The 7,343-nt window shown below is 36.9% G+C and overlaps 1 pseudogene; it reads right to left on the reverse strand.

The window, feature by feature from the left end:
* Positions 1–766: 766 nt before the first annotated feature.
* The window catches only part of LOC102869193, a 20,424-nt pseudogene continuing 13,847 nt past the window's right edge, over positions 767–7,343 (reverse strand).

Consider the following 7,343-nt stretch of genomic DNA (forward strand, 5'->3'; position numbering starts at 1 on the left):
AATAAATGTCTTTTTAATGTCACATGTCTTTGACTGAGAGACTCAAATTAAAGGATGACATGGCAGTATTCCATTGAGGCTTGATGACTCAGCACAGTAGAATATCAATGAATGAGGTAATATAACAACCAGGAAGTTGAAAATACAATTCTGGAATATAGTGGGAATATGAGACATGGATATATTGACTTAGATTTTAGCCATTTACACCGAGAGGTAAAGTTATGAGACATAAAGAAAGGTAAAGAGTCTGAATAAGGAAATGACATATCAGAATATAACCTGTCATCCAGCAATTTTAAGATCAGAAAGTTGTGGGATTTGCATTGGAGCTTGAGAAGTAGCAGCTAATGAAATGGATTTTTTAAAAGCATCAAAGGATGAAAACCAACTGAAGAAAGTATTTCAAAGAGAAGTAAATGACTAGCCATGTCATTTGTTGTGAAGGGACTAAGAACTGACAAATATAGAGGTCAATATTGTCTCTCGCAAAGGACAATCATATTAAGTAGTGAAGGAATTACTGACTACAGTTGAATTTCTAGAAATCTGAAAAGAAGTTGAGAATAACAGATAGTTTACTCCATGGAGCTTTGTCCTGGGGAACACAGAAACACAAGCACCTGGGTGTGTCATCTGGAAAGTTGTTTTGTGCTTATAATTATTTCATGTTTGTATGAAGTGAATTACAGGAGGAGGATAGATGAGGCAGAGGAGTGAAAAAATTTGGTAGATTGAATCCCTATGTAATGTAGTGATTTATTACTTAAAAAGGACTTTTCATGTTTTTTAAAGGGCTACCAGTGGTCCTGTGAGCTTGATGGTATATTCTGAGCTCAGCCAGGGAAATGAAATGCTTCATTATTCATACAAACTGTACGTCGACTGTAGACCACTTAGAGTTCTCCTCTTCACAGGATGGGTCATAATGGGGATTGTTCTTCTCAAACTGTGTGTGATCTGGTTAGGTTTCCTTCAAAATCTTCCTGAGTCCGACAATGCCTGGCTCTTCCAGCTTCATGGCTCCAAGGAAGTTCTGGGCCTGGTAGTTTTGAATACCATCTTAGAATGTTATCTGATAGGGCTGTTGTTTGATATCCTGGATATGAAATTCATTTCTACCCCTCTCTCTAGTCTGCTCTCTGTTTCTGACTTCATTAGCCAGTAGCTACTTGAATTCTTTCCACAATTAGAAGCTTACACCTTCTCAGGGCTGTAGTTCTCTTTGTTAGCAGATGGATCATCCGTATTCTCAGTTTTGGCACATTTTCTTGATGATCTCTTCTTGTCTTTCCCAAGAATCCTTGCCTGTCTCTTCTGAGAGACTCTCAGTTCAGCCCCTGACCCAAGAAGAGTTTGATTTTATTTTGGAATTGGAGAAAAAGCAACCAACTTAACTGGAACACTATTGCTGGAATGGACAAGACCCCTCTCCAAGGAAACCAGATTTTGTATGGCAAAAAAAACAGATACAATCTGTTTATCTGAGATTTTTTATAATGGTGATTTTTGTTAAACGCCCTTATTAAACAATGTCAAAGTTGGAAAGCTTTCCTTTAAAACAAACAAACCAAAATAAAACAACAACAACAAAAAAAGGCTTTTTATAGCCATTACCTTTGACTTTCATCATATGGATAAGAATGTGCAAATAAGTTGTGTAGACAACTAACTAGAGGATTGGCTAGTTTTGCCATCTCACCAAGCTTAAATTGAACACGATTTAAGACAGAAGTGGGGAATAATCTTGCCAATAGGATGATAGAAAAAGCAAAGAATGCAGTGTGCAGAGATTTATAAGCTGGATGGAAACAGCTGCAAAAGCAGCTGCAAAGAGATAGAAACAAACATGATACAGAGCTGAGCAGGGAATGTCCTGCCACGGAGGCAGAGACAGGAGCTTTCCCCCTAATTTGATGGAGGACTGGGTGCAGGGGGGAACATGATTAACAGGACTAAGAGAGTTTTGTAGCTCTAACGTAAAACTTCAAGTCTGAAGGATAAAACAACCTTAGGGCACACCCGGGAAGCTATCCTGATTGAAGCATTGGATTCTGCTCTCACCTCAATTTTTAACCAATTCACTTCCTCATTAAATCCTACTTTTGTGAATATGCACTTAGGAATTCTAAGTGTCCACTGAAATAGATTTACAGACACAGTTGCAGAGCAAAAAAAGTCTTGGGAGATATGACTGCTGTTAGAATTAGTCAAAGTAGGTGCAGGAACCATGGTCTTTGCAATTGCTTGCTGTGCGCCAGAAAGCTGGATAATGACCAGGCATGATAAAAGGAGAATTGATGCCTTGGAGTTGTGATGCTGGATAAGAATATTGACTATACCATGGACTACTAGGAGAACAAACTGGTTCATCCTAGAGAGGGTGAAAACAGGCTGCTCCTTGGAGGCAAGGTTATTGACACTCCGTCTGACATATTTTGAGCATATTGCAAAAAGGGACTAGTCCTTGGAGAGAGAAATTATGTTTGGAAGGGTGGAGGGACAGCAAAAGAAAGGAAGGCCCTCGATGGGATGGATTGTTTCAGTGACTGGGGAAATGTGGGATGGTGTGTCAGAGACAATAATTTTGACTCAGGGTAGAGCAAGGTTCAGAGATGTTGTACATAGGGTTGCTATGAATGACAAATGACTCAAGGGCACATAACAACAACAAATGGTGCAGATGCTTTGGAACACAACACACCTTATGCCACCTTTACTCTTTCTACCCCCTGTGTTAGGTGAGAGATCATGGATCTAGCATATAGGTAAAAGTTTTGGTCTTTGTTAAGAACACACTCTGAGTTCCTTAAAGCCATGTCTGCACAACAACCAATAAAGTACTTTGGTAATAAGAAGTTAGATCATTATTAAGTATAGATAATAATCCTCTGGTAGCTTCCATTTCATTCAAAGAAAACATGTCTAACATTATAAAAGCCTATAATTTAATCTTGTTATTTCTCTTTCTTTTGTTTTCACCATCCTCCTAGCTTATTGCAGGTCAGTGATGCTGAACTTTGCCTGCAACACATGAGATACCGTAGTCTCTGCATGTCTGAAGTCTATGCTTTAATCACTAGATTATGCTATATAGCTTACTTTCTCTGGTCCTTTAGGTCTCTACACTAATGTCCTTTCTTATTAATTTAAGGAATGTTTACCAGAAATCTCAATAGGTAAAAATATTTATGTATTTATTCCATGTCATCTCTCTTAAAACAATTGTTGTTAGGTGTTGTTGAACCAATTAGACCTGATAGCAATCCTCTGAGCAACAGATCAAAACTTGCCCTATCCTGCACAATTTCCATGATCTTTGCCAGGCTCAAGCACATTGTTGCAATATTTGTATAACTCATCTCATTGATAGTCTTTCTCTCCTTTCCTCATTCTCTACTTTCTCAAGCATGATGTCTTTTTGCAAAGACTGATGCATCCTGACAACAAGCTAAAAAGACAATAGTCCTTAATAAGGCGGACATATTTAATGTTTAATATTCTATACAATGTGTAATTTACATTTATAAAAAATGAGTAATGAATTAAATTATTTTGAGCTTATATGCATGAAGGGAGTCTGATGGCCTAGTGGCAAGAAGTTGTGCTGCAATCCCGAAGGCATGCAGTTCAAATCCACCAGCTGCTCCACTAGAGAAGGATGGGCAATCTCATCTCTTGCAATTACCTGCCTCTGAAAACCCACTGGAAGGTCAGCTATGGGTCAGTTCCAACTCGACAGTACACAACAACATCATATACATGAACAAGTAGCTCAGGTGGTATCATAATTAAGTACTCAGGACCTAACAAATAAGTTCAAAGCCATCAGCCACTCTGAGGCAGAAAGAGGAAACAGTCAGGATCAGTAGAGACTCAGAATCATGGAAACCTTCCAGGGCATTTCTATTCTATCCTACAGAGTTGTTATGAGTGACAATAAACTCAAGGGCTATGGATTTGACTTAGTTGTGTTTATGAATGATACAACCTAACATATAAATTTGTATAAGAAATAAGATTTGATTAAGATACTGTATATGCTTACTCATCATTTCAAGGCAAGTTTACATAGAGTAATATCAACACTCTAAAACGGAGTGATTTATTAGCATGTCATGCTACTTATTGTATGATATGATAAATATATGATTCATCAAGACATTCTATAAATATTGCAATGGATTATTAAAGTGATAAAATCTAGCAGCAGAAATATAATGAGATCATGTCACAATTGTATAAAAACCAGATGAAAAATTGTGCCTTTTACAGAGGCTGTTATAATCTTTGTGGGATTTAAAGTGAGAACACTTGGCACAAACAAGGAAGAAAAAGCAATCCAAACTCCTATTTAGAGTTCAATTAAAAATACTAATTAAGAATACTTATTGAAAGCAGAGAATAATAGAGTACATTATAATTAATGTCTGGGCTACCTTGTAATAGGCAGGTTTTCAGTATAAAGACTATTTCTTGCATAATTAATCTCAAATATGTACAGACAGAATTTGGAGTTACACCTTAATTAGATAAGCACATCTAAATAAAAATCTCAAATATGTCCATATTAATAGATAAATATATGTTTTCATTTTAAAAAAAAATAAATTAAAAATTTATAGTTAGAACATATTTCTGTGAATTTCAAACTATTATTTAGTCAAACAATTCTATACAAACCTTGATACTATCAAAGAAATAAGACATTGGAGGGGAAAACAAAACCAAACAAAAAACTTTATGGACATTTTATTCCCTAAGTAGATGTCCTTTGGATAATCTGTTTTGTAATCTTCATTTATTACAGTTGAGAGTACAGCAATATTAGTGGTTATTAGCCTTTAAAATGCAAACTTGAAAGTAAAAATGCTATCATTCCACAGTATCTTTGTTCTTGTTTCTGTAGTTGGATGTTTTGAGTTAAAATCAACTCATAGCTGAACCTCCAATAGATTTTTGAGAGGCAGAAAATTTCCTGGGAAGAGATTGCTCATCCTTCTTCTATAGAGCAGCTTGTGGATTCCAATGATGGGCCTTTGAGAATATAGTGCAGCTTCTTACCACTAGCTCACAAATTTATTCTTATTAGAATAATAAACTTGTCATCAAGTTGAAACTTCATAGGTAACACTCCAACAGATATTCAGAGGTTGTAAAGCACGGAGAAGGAGATTGCTCAGAAACTGCTAGATTTGAACTGCCAGCCTTTGTGTGGGTAGCACAACAACTTACCACTAAGCTACCAGAGTTCTTTATCTTTACGGTTCAAAATATTAAGAAAAATTATAAGCATATTTTCTAAATACAACCTATGTTGTTATTTTTCCTGCAGTAATAAAAAGACAAATTATTCATAAACATCATGAGTAAATAGCAATTAATATTTTACAGTCAAGAGGAAAATACATATTTTATGTTTCTAAGATAGTGTTTTATTTAAAAGATTTTTTTTTAAAAAAGTAGTTAACTTTGACAACAGAGAGGTACATAGCCTATGGCTGGCTGCATACTAATAAAATCTATTGGACTATATTTTCATGATTGAATGACCATGTTAATTTTACTTGTTAACTTTCTTGAAATTGTTTCAATTTATTTATCTATTCTTGAAATGAGAACATAATATAAGAGCAGTTTCAAGTACAAATTAATTAGTGACTATATTTTTGTTGCCATATATTTTGTATTATATGTAAAAGACAGAAAAAGAAATCACTTCTTTAACTTATAAAAAAATTTGCAAAAAATATTTGCAAAAATTTGTAACAAAAGGATACAGAATCTTTTTTAATATTATATATTACAGTATTACATCATACATGTTATTTTGGATCACAAAATTTTAATTTCCATGATAAGATATTCTGTTCAAAAATGAACGACTTAATTCAAATGTATATATCTAGTTCCTAAAAGATTCTCATGAATGAGACCATCCTCAATTAATTGAGCTTCTAATGCATGGTTCAAAATTGGGAAGGGCGTGCGCCAGGGATGTGTCCTGTTTCCGCCCCTTTTCAACCTGTACACAGAACAGATTATCTGGGAGGTTGGGCTCTATGAGGAGAAATGTGGCATCAGGATTGGTGGAAGATCTATCAACAATCTGCTTTATGCAGATGACACAACCCTGCTTGCTGAAACTGAGAAGGACCAGAAGCTCTTGCTGCAGAGGGTCAAGGACTGCAGCTTTTAATATGGATTGAGGCTCAATAACAAGAAGAAAAAGATTCTCACCACTGGACAAATTGGAAGAATGAGGATGGACGGTGAAGAGATTGAGATTGTTCACAGCTTTAGTTTGCTTGGCTCCACAATTAACGTTCTCGGCACCAGTAGTCAGGAAATTAAAAGACGTATTGCCATGGGAAAGTCTGCTGTTAGGGACCTCTCCAAAGTACTGAAGAGCAATGGTGTCTCTCTGGAGACTAAAGTGTGTCTGATACAGGCCATGGTCTTTGCTATCACTTGTTATGCATCAGTTGGACAATGACTAAGGAGGATAGAAGGAGAATTGATGCCTTTGAGCTGTGGTGCTGGAGAAGAGTATTGAGGGTACCATGGACTGCTAAGAAAACAAGCAGATTCACCTTGGAGAGGGTTAAACCAGGCTTCTCCTTAGAGGCAAGAATTCTGAGGCTTCCTCTGACTTACTTTGGACATGTTGTAAGGAGGGACCAGTCCTTGGAGAAGGACATCATGCTGGGGAGGGTGGAGGGACAGCGCAGGAGGGGAAGGCACTCTATGAGTTGGGTTGATTCAGTGACTGGGGTAATCAGGATGGGTGTGTCAGAGACAGTGCGATTGGCACAGGACAAAGCAGAATTTAGGACTGTTGTACATTGACTCGACGGCACATAACACCATCAACAAAAACAATGGTAGGGAGCTCTGGTGGCCTCGTAGTAAGAATTCTCAGTGCAATCCTGAAAGCCTGCTATTCAAATCCACCAACTGCTCCATGGGAGAATCATGGGCAATCCCCTCCTATGTGATTACTGTCTCTCAACTGCTTGAGGGGCAACCCTGTGATAGTTCTGCTAGATTTACTGAAGATTCCTCTTAGGTACAATGGTGCTTTCTATCTGGTTGATGTAATCTTATCAAATGTAATTATGGTGTTTTTGCATAACAAATGATCACTTCAGAAACTTAAAACAACACAAAATCATTATATTGTTGTGTCTGGAGTATCTGGAGTTTGATTAAGGACAAACTAGGTTCTTTGCTATGGGTCACTATGAGTCGTCTATGACTCGACGGCATTAAACAACAATAACAATGACGACGACCAAGAGAGAGCTACATTGGCCTAGTGGAAGAAAGCTGTGCAACCAAGC

This window comes from Elephantulus edwardii, unplaced genomic scaffold (assembly GCF_000299155.1).
Source record: "Elephantulus edwardii isolate Elephantulus edwardi_28Jun2011 unplaced genomic scaffold, EleEdw1.0 scaffold00081, whole genome shotgun sequence".
Taxonomy (NCBI): domain Eukaryota; kingdom Metazoa; phylum Chordata; class Mammalia; order Macroscelidea; family Macroscelididae; genus Elephantulus; species Elephantulus edwardii.